Source organism: Pteropus vampyrus, unplaced genomic scaffold (genome assembly GCF_000151845.1).
Source record: "Pteropus vampyrus isolate Shadow unplaced genomic scaffold, Pvam_2.0 Scaffold74, whole genome shotgun sequence".
Classification (NCBI taxonomy): Eukaryota; Metazoa; Chordata; class Mammalia; order Chiroptera; family Pteropodidae; genus Pteropus; species Pteropus vampyrus.
In genome coordinates, this window is record NW_011888855.1 from 9104779 (window position 1) to 9114645 (window position 9867).

The 9867-nt window shown below is 38.3% G+C and overlaps 1 long non-coding RNA gene across 1 annotated transcript; it reads left to right on the forward strand.

Annotated features, from left to right (window-relative positions):
* The first annotated feature begins 95 nt into the window (after window positions 1–95).
* Window positions 96–7129, forward strand: LOC111741148. Its single transcript, XR_002780910.1, has 3 exons — window positions 96–618; window positions 4332–4440; window positions 6240–7129. It is a non-coding gene; the product is annotated as an uncharacterized LOC111741148 (long non-coding RNA).
* The last annotated feature ends 2738 nt before the right edge of the window (window positions 7130–9867 follow it).

Genomic DNA, 9867 nt, shown 5'->3' on the forward strand with positions numbered 1-9867 from the left:
GAGGATAAGCTCTGCGCGCGCCGCGACTTTCCATTGGTTCTCTGAGCCGCGGTCTACAATGAGCCCGCCGATTGGCCACAGCTGGGGCCGCGCTGCCTTGTGAGGTAAGTCCAGGGGCGGGGAAGTGCGCTCTTTCTTCCGGCCCGGCAAACCGAGAGGAAGAAGCGGGCGGAAGCCGGTGGCTCTCGCGAGGGTTCACTCGAGCCCCTCCAGGCTCAAATGGGGGTGTTTCTTAAAGGGCGAGATGGGTGGGTCGTCGTCGGTCCTGTCCCTTCTCCTTGAATGGAATGGATTTTTGAGCGTCTGCGACGCGCGGCTAGGCCCTCCGGCCCGGACGCGCGGTTTGAATTGCGCCTGAGAAGCCATGAAGAAGCGCCTCGCGCCTTCATAGCTGACGAAGTGCTTCGGCCTGCGTATGTCACCGCTGCCTGGACTATAGTGTTCAGGCTCCCCGCCAGTGTGTCGGGATTAGAAAACTTCCCCCGGGTGGTCCGAGACCTCGCCACCTGCAGGCGCAAAAGAGGCATGTTCTTTCTCCCAAGTGCTAAAATGTGTTCACTTTGGCCCCAGGACTTGGGGGCGGGGAGAAAACGGGCTGCCTGAGGTTGGAGACCTGAGGTATTTGATTCCTTGAATGGTTTGGTCTGAGCTGTTGAGAGTGGAGGTGGGGAGAGTGTTGAAATAAAATGGGCAACTTGTGTAAGTTAGAACTTTTATCTTTTTGTTTTAGGATTTTTCGTTGGCTACTTTGTCTCTCTTAACCTCAGTTGGGTTCATTCAAATCTTTGGTCTCAAACTGTGTGCTAGACCCGGTTTTCCTGTGGATTTTCAGATGAACGAAACAAATAACAGTGCCTTCCTTCGTGAAGCTTTCAGTTTAGTTGGGTTTATAACCGTTTATAATTTTATACTTTTGTGTAATAAAATAATTGCACAGATACATAAGTATTTCAGACTGCCCTCTGAAGAGTGTAATGAAGGAAGGCCCAACTGTGCAATGAGACCCAAAGGATGAGGAACTACAGAAAATCTAGTGCGCTTGAGTAAGGTCAGGAATGGGCGGGGGGGTGGGGGGAGTAGATTGAGAAGGAAGCAGGGGACAGACCATGTAGGGCCTTGAAAGCCAGGTTTAGGAGTTTGGCCTCTTTTAAGAACAATGCACACCTTAAAGGGTTTAGATTAGAGGTAGGGAGATGACATGAAGGAATAATTATGTTTTTTAAGGAGATGGGTCTGCTTGAATTGGAGAGGGCAAAAGTCGAAGCCTGGTGAGCATTTTGGCTGCTGCAGTAATTCAAGTGAGAGATAATTGTAGCTTAGATTAGGGTGATGACAGTGCAGATGGAAGTGAATGATAAGTGGTGGTTAGCATGGATAGGACTGGATGATGGGTTGGATGTGGAGGAAGAACAAGAATAACTGCCAGGGTACTGAAATGGTTATATTTACTGAGATGGGACAGATGAGCAGGTTTTGGGAGATAGAAAGTTTTACTTTGGGATTGAAGTTTGATATTGCTTATGAGACATGCAAATAGTGATGTCAGCCAGGCAATTGCATTTATGTGGGCTTTGAATCCTTTTTACATGTTATTGTAACTTTGTCCACACCTTGGAGATGAAGTATTACCCCCATCTCATAGGTTGAGAAACCGAGGAAAAGAAAGGTGAGAGAGACTTGCTCTGAATCACAGGTAGTTTACTTATGGACTCCATGATCAGTGTCCGCTGCATTTTATCATGCAGGAATCCCATTACTTGTATTTCCATATGGTAAAGACACAGACTTCCTATAGGGCAAGTCTTCTCTCCCCCAGCAAATGAATTCTCAGTATGGAATCTCTTCTTTGGGTTTCATTTTCTAATTTTCAGCATATGTTTACTCATTACATAATATTTATTGTACTTCTGCTGTGTGCCATTCACTGTACTTAGTAATAGGCCTGCTTAAAGTAAATAGTCATAAATACTGCTTACTAACTGACTAGGTATCTACCATCTCCTGAGCTTTTCCCTACTTCATTTCCCTGCCCCAGTTCCTACTGTCTACACTAGGTTGCCTTGATCCACCTTTCCTGATCATTTTTATGTTTACAGTGTTGCTTCAGGTCTGTGTTTGATGGTCTCTCAGGCTTTCTAGACCACCTCACAGGCAGGCTTTTCTGTGTGATTAATGCAAAAGCAAACATGGTGACATCCCAGATAGAATTGCTGTTAACGTTTGAATCTTTGAAATCTGGTGATTTCTAAGATATGCAGCTTCTTAACATGGTCTAGGACAGTTTAACTGTAGACCCAAAAGCTTACTTGCCTAGTTGCCGCAAATTCATCATCTCCGCATTTAGTATTGGAAATCAGTGCATTAGAAGCAAAGGCCGTCATGGATCTCTAGCAGAAGAGATTTGGGAAGAACAGAGACATGGATGCTATTTCCTTCAGCAAAGATGAGCCTTTTAAAATAGGACCATGACCAATCTGTCCTGGAGAAACCTCCTATGATATAAGGGTGATACACATTTTTTCAAAATTGCCTATGGCAGGTTGTCCTTCTCTGAAAAATGAAGGATTTATACTTGATGACCTCAGAACTTCTTCCCCAGCTCTAATGTTAGGTAATAAAGTTAAATACTGTATGGGGTATAGATGACATTCCTAGTGTGAGTGGGGGAGAAAGGAGAGGGATGGATTGTTTTGATGTTAAAAATACCAACAACTTGAGAATACAGTGCTGTTAGGTACAAAATGAAATAATTGGTTGGTAATGTGGCTAGTTCAAAAGGAGTCAAGATGAAGAAGACAGGGAAAGGGTGGTTGTGGAAAGGTTTGCAAAGGGCTGTACCCTTTGACTCTTCTGGAATTTGATGAGGTTGTTAAAGGAAACACCACTGAGCTAGGCAGCTGAAGGGTTCAACCCTGACTCTGCTCCTTACCTTGGGCAAGTCTCTTCTTAAATCTCACAGAATCTCAGTTTCCTTATCTGTAAAGTGGGGATGCTGCCTATTTTGTGGGACTGTTAGATCAACTAACTTGTGTAAAGTGCCTAGTATTACTTACAGCAAGCAAATGTCATTGTTCTCTTTTGAATTTCTCCTAATTTGTGCTGTCCTCTTCCACTATTTTCTTGAGGACCTATGACACTACTCACTTCATTATGCTCCCACAGAAAATAATGTTGGGAGACTAAAAAGTAGAACAGATCTAAAGTACAATTCCTAGGGATTTTTTTTTTTTCTGGTAGAAAGCGGGGAGCTAGTAAAATAGGTCTGTGGGATCTTTTCTCCTTCTTCAATGGCTTGTGTGTTAATAATTGTTATAAATTTGGAATTTTTCAGAGTTGGAGTTTAAAATATTGGATATTTATATACCCTAACTATATTAATAGTATGAATGACTTTTTCTTAGGTATCTTGATAGTTATATGTGTGTTTTCCTTGCCCCTCGTTCATCAATCAGGGTTCCACATAAAATTTTGTTTAAAGAAAAAAATATTTCTGTGCCTAGAAAAGTAAAAAATAATTTGAAAGGTCTCTGAATTAGACTATGTCAAAGTGCTTACAACTTCATGAAGTAGATGGAGATCAGTTAAGGAATGTCTAGATTGCCCTTAAATTCCTGGCTGTACTTAAGCATAATGAATTTGAGGAATGCTTTTCTGTAGATTCCATCCTTAAATAAAGAAATCTTACAGTAAGAAAAAGCCAGTGAAGAAGACCTAAGCTATAGTGAGTGGTACAATGTAAAACTCAAAAGGATTTAAGATTTGTGTAAATTGACATAAGACACAGTTGCTTAAGTGGGGAGTGCAGTGTGTGTGAAAGTGACTTGAAATGGGCAAGTGTAAGGTGTCAGTTACTCCTGTGGTCACCAGGTGGTGAAATGTAACCCCCTTCAGTGGGAGGGGGGACTACAGCTAAGGAATGACAGCAGTTTCCTTTCTAGATGACCAAACATCTTTACACAAATTTGTAGACTTGTTAAATTAAGATGACTATATTTTTTTAAGTATTAATGTAGATGTTATTTACCAGATCACTTCTTTTTAGTTTCTAAGATTTTTATTTTATTTTATTTTTTTAAGTTTATTGGGGTAACATTGGTTAATACAATTATATAATTTTTGGGTGTACATTATAATTTAGCATCTATAGTTCTATTGTGTGATGACCACCCAGAGTCTAGTTTCCTTCAGCTACCATATGTTTGATCCCCTAGATGTTGACTATTAAATGCTACCCTATAATGGTTTTCAACTTTAAGAAAATAATGCACATAGAGAATTCTTTTTTTCCTCATTCTTTTCATTATAGAAAAAAATGGTTTTTCTTTTTTTAGAATCCCTGTTCTAGGGAGCCCTCACTAACTGGAGTAGGTCTTCCTATAACATGAAAGAATAATTAGCAGGGCAAGAGTGAGCCATGCCCTTGGACCACCTGGGGTAAAGGTAAGTTCTTAATGTTTTCAGTGGTGCCTTTTTTGACTCAATAGGATACTTGTAGAATAGCTAGATAGATGCTAATCTTTTAGTTCAAGTCCATGAATATTTATTGTGTACCATTGTTCTGTTTAGCACTGGAATGAAAATGCTGAAAAAAATTTAGATGTGCAATCCTTAAATTTATAGTCTTTTTTAGAGGGGAAAAAGGACACAGAAAAGTTAAACAAATAAATGACGGGATAATAGAAGTAGCTGTTTACAGGACTGAGGTAGAAATGAACAAGATGAGCCTGAAACACCTTGTTATATAAGTAAGAAGGGAAATGAACAGACTGCTGGGTTTTTTTTTTTTTTTATGTCAGTACTTTTAATATCCTGATAGACTTTGTTCTTATTTTTTATTGAGGTATAATTGACATATAACATTAATTTCAGATGTGCAAAGTAATGATTTGCTATTTGTCTATATTGTGAAATGATCACAATAAGTCTAGTTAACATCAGTCAACATACATAATTAGAAATTTTTTTTTCTTTTGATGAGAACTTTTTAGATCTACTCTCCTAGCAACTTTCAAATATACAATACAGTATTATTAACTATAGTCACTGTGCTGTACATTATATCCCCAAGACTTATAGCTGGAAGTTTGTACTTTTTGACCCTCTTCACCCATTTCTCTCTCTCTCTCTCACACACACACACACACATGCAAGCACACATGCTTGTCCACCTGCCTTTGGCAACCACTAATTCTCTGCATCTATGAGCTATTTTTTTTTTTTAAGATTCCACATGTAAGTTGAGATAAGGTATTTGGCTTTGCCTGACTTATTTCACTTAGCATAATGCCCTCAAAGTTTCATTCATGTTATCACAAATGGCAAAATTTTGTTCTTTTTTATGGTTGAATAGTATTCGTGTGTGTGTGTGTGTGTGTGTGTGTGTGTGTGTGTGTGTGAGAGAGAGAGAGAGAGAGAGAGAGAGAGACATCTTTATCCATTCATCCATCAATGGGCACTTTTTGTTTTCATGTCTTGACTCTTATAAATAATGCTGCAGTGAACATGGGGGTGCATATATCATTTTTAATTTGTGTTTTTGTTTTATTTGGATAAATACCCAGAAGTAGAATTGCTGGATCATATGGTAGTTGTTTTTAATTTTTTGATGAATAGCCATATTGTTTTTCATAGTGGCTGTGCCAGTTTACGTTCCCACCAACAGTGCAAAGGGTTCCCTTTTCTCTACATCTTTTCTAACACTTATTACTTTTTCTTTTTATAAAACCATTCTAACAGTTGTGAGGTGATATCCCATTGCGGTATTGAGTTGCGTTTCTCGGATGGTCATGTTGAGTACCTTTTCATGTATCTGTTGACTACCTATATGTCTTATTGGAAGAATGGCTGTTCAGATCCTCTGCTCATTTTTGATTGGATTGTTTTTTTACAGTTGATGAGTTCTTTATATATTTTGGATATTAACCCCTATGGGATATATGATTTGTAAATATTTTCTCCCATTTCATAGGTTGCCTTTTCATTTTGTTGTTGATTTTCCTTTATTGTGCAGAAGCTTTTTAGTTTAATATAGTCCCAGTTGCTTATTTTTCCTTTTATTGCCTTTTAGTGTCAAATCCAAAACAATCATTGCCAAGACATATATCAAGGAGCTTACTACCCATGTTTCCTTCTAGAAATTTTATGGTTTCAGGTCTTATAGTGTTTAATCCATTTTGAGTTAATTTTTGAGTATAGTAAGATAGTGGTCTATTTTCCTTCTCTTGCATGTGGCTGTCCAGTTTTCCCAACATTATTCATTGAGGAGACTGCCTTTGACTACTGGGGTCTTGTCAAAAGAACTTAAGAGCCAATAGAAAGAAGCTCCAAGAAGCCAAAGTTAGAACAATTTGAGCATCATTAAGAACAACTACAATGAATTGAAACACATAAAATAAGTTAAAATCCATGAGTTCACAATAACTTCCAAGAAACTGCATTGATCTCCATTTTCATTAATACTATAGAACCAACTCATTCTAAAAACAAGTATGTAAAGAAATCTCTCCTATATGAACTGTACCTCAGGGTAACTAGGTACCTAGGGAAAGTTTCTCATTATAGAGGTATTCTAGCTGAAAAATGAAGAAAAAATAGAAGTAGAGTAGTATGCTTTTAATGAAATTAGTGATCTAGGTAATGCTCATTAGTGGCTGCTAACATCACAGTAGAGTCAACCAGCGTTATGTATCCACTGATGGAAGTACATACCATCTATTCTTGTCAAAAACTGAATTTGACTCAGATCAAGCAGGGCTGGAAGAACATGCTAAATGACATAGGAGTGCAATCTGCATAATGTAAAATGTAGGAGATTACAGGACCAGTGGCCTAGTTTCCTCAACAAAGAAATTGCAAAGCAGGGGGAAGAAACCTAGGGAGCATTTGAGATATTCCTGCTTGGCATATGTCGTCAGTTTGGTTCAAACTCTTACAAAAATTATAAAAAGAGAGAGAGGCAGTGAAACCTATAGTTTGAAAGAGACTTAGGGCACATATCAGCTAGTATAGGGCATGACCTTTATTTGGTTCCTGACTCTTTAGCAGTTGGAAAAGTCATGAAACAATTAGGCAAATTTGAACATTCCAGTGTTTGCTTAATAATAACTTGTTAACATTTTTTAGATGTGGTCATGATGTATTGTAGAATAATCTTTTAGAGGTACATACTAAGAGTAAAATTTTGATTTCTAGAATTTGCTTTAAAATGATCCAAAGGAAGGTGGAGGAATATAAGAAGTTTCTGAATTGAACATTAAAAAGTTGAAAAATAAGAGTGTAAGAATTTGAGTGAAACAGTGTGGGCTGAGTGGGGAAGGCTTCATGGACCAACAATGCTTAAGAAATGCAAAGGCAAGATTGAGATGGCAAAGCAGGACAGGAACTAGGAGGGTATGACTTGTATTTAAGCCAGTTAGACCAGTAAGGTAGATTGATTTCACATTTAGGAAATCTATGCTTCTTAACACATTTTTTGGTCACAGATCCCTTCAAGAGATCAGTAAAAGCAATGGACCATTTCCCTAGAAAAATTGAGTCTTACATTTTATAATCAGTGGTTTATGGACCTCGTGAAGTCACTCATGTGGACTCTGCATCCCCCATCACCATTGCCTTAAATCCTCACACTCTGAATCAGGGGCTACAAGAACCTGTTGAAGAGCCTGTGATTTAGGTGGAACATTTTCTCTCTTCTGATCTCACTCGAGTTGAAGCTTGTAATTATTAAAGGCTGGTTTAGCTGCAGCGTTCTCTTTAGTGTAAAGATATATTTATGTTTCCTGACCTACTGCAAGTGGCTTTGATGATGCAGCATTGTATTAGGTTTAACCATGTGAAATTGCTGATATTCAGTTGTTTTTGGCTTACTGAAATGACTGTTTCAATGGTTCTTTCTCTAATTGCTGAATTACATCCTTCATGCTGTTCACAGATTGAGTAATGTAGGTCACCCTATAGCACCTCTGTCTAGAGCTTTCACTAATTTCATTGTTCTTTTCGATACTGGAGGACAGGAAAGGAGGAGACACAGCCCTCAAAAAGCAGCCTTAGGACTGGAGAATGGAGTCACAGTGGTATCTGAAATAGTGAAAGGTCTTTGCTTGAAGCAGTTTATTTCCAAAATTTGGGTTTTCTCTTCATTCCCCATCTATTCATGTACCATCTGTAAATTTTATTTTTTTACTTGCTGTTATAGATAGAATTTCTAGTATAAATGTTATACTAAAAAAACGAAGCCACCTCCACAGATTACTTATTAAAGGTTTCTTTATAATGAAGAAGTATGGAGCAAAGCATAAAACTGACATCTTAAGTCTCCCTGGTAACTGATGTATTGATAAAGACACAACACTTATGTAGTATTCCTACCAATAATGTGTACGTGACTCTGAACATAAGGAAATTGAGTGAATCCAAAGGGTCATTCTGCAAAACGAATGGCCTTAAAAAATATCAGTATCATGAAAAGACAAAAAAGGCAAAAGAACTATTCTTAGATAAAAGGATATAATTAAATGCCATGTATGATCTTTGATTTGACTCTAGATGAAAAATAAAGTTAAAAGATATTGAGACAACTAGGAAAAATTTTTAATGGGCTATGTATTAGATAATAGTATTACTATATCAGTATTAAATTGTCTAATAGTTTTGGGGAAAGTGTTCTTAGAAGATGTGTACTGCGATATTTAGGTTGGAGTATCATTTTCAGAAAACATATAGAGAAAGTGTGCACGAGAGCAAATGTGAGTCCAAATGTGGCAAAATGTAAATTGAATCTATATGAAAGGTGTATGTGTTTGTGTACATTATACTATTCTTATAGTTTTTCTCTAAGAGTAGGTTTGAAACTTTCAAAATAAAAAGCTGAGGAAAAAATTAATTCTACCTGGGTAAATAGCAATGTAATTTTTCTTCAGGATCACATAGATTGAGTAGCAACAGAATTGGACTCTAGCCAGAAAGTGTAAAATAGAGTTGCAAATTTATTCTAGTCATTCCTGCCTCCCACCCCACATTGCTAGGCCAGAAAAACCTTGGGCCACATTTTTAGGCCTCTAAACATTACTATCAATTTCACCTTGGCTTCTTTTTCTAGTTAGGAATTTTTATCTTTATTATTAAGGTTCTAGTTTCTGGCTTTGGCAAGTTACCGCTAGTACTCTTCAGATGAGTCTAGTTTAGACAAACTTAAAAAAACAAGGGACCTTATTAATCTACCCAGAGTTTGGGGGCAGTGGGAGAGAGTCACTAATTTGACAAAAAGATTCAAGTACTTATGAGGCATTATTCTAGATGCTGGGAAATAGTGAGCAAAAAAACAAATACTGGCCTTATGGAGTTTACATGGTGGCTGTCAGTCCTTTTGGGCTACTGGAACAAATTAACAGACTGCATAGCTTACAAATTTCTGTTCTGGAGGCTGAAATCTGAGATCACGGTGCCAGCACGGTTAGGTGAGGGCCCTCTTCTAGGTTGCAGACTTCTCATTGTATCCTCACTTGGTGGAAGGGCATGAGGGATCTCTGGAACTTTTTTTGCAAGGGCACTACTCATTCATGAGGTTTCCACCCTCATGACTTATCACCTCCCAAAGCCCCCACCTCCTAGTATCATCTTAGAGGTTAGGATTCCAAACGTGGATTGGTCGGGGTTGGGGACGTTCAGACTGTAACAGTGAGGGGAAGGACAAAGACAAATTAAGTGGGACAAACACATTGCCATGGAGAAAGAGTAGGGTAAGGATAGGAAATAATGACTTGGGGAGGGGTCTATTTTATGAAATTTCAAAACCTTATGGAAGAGTGGTGACCAAGTAAAATCTGGGGGAGAGATCACAAGGTGAAGTAGTTGGAGGGTAGGAAAAAA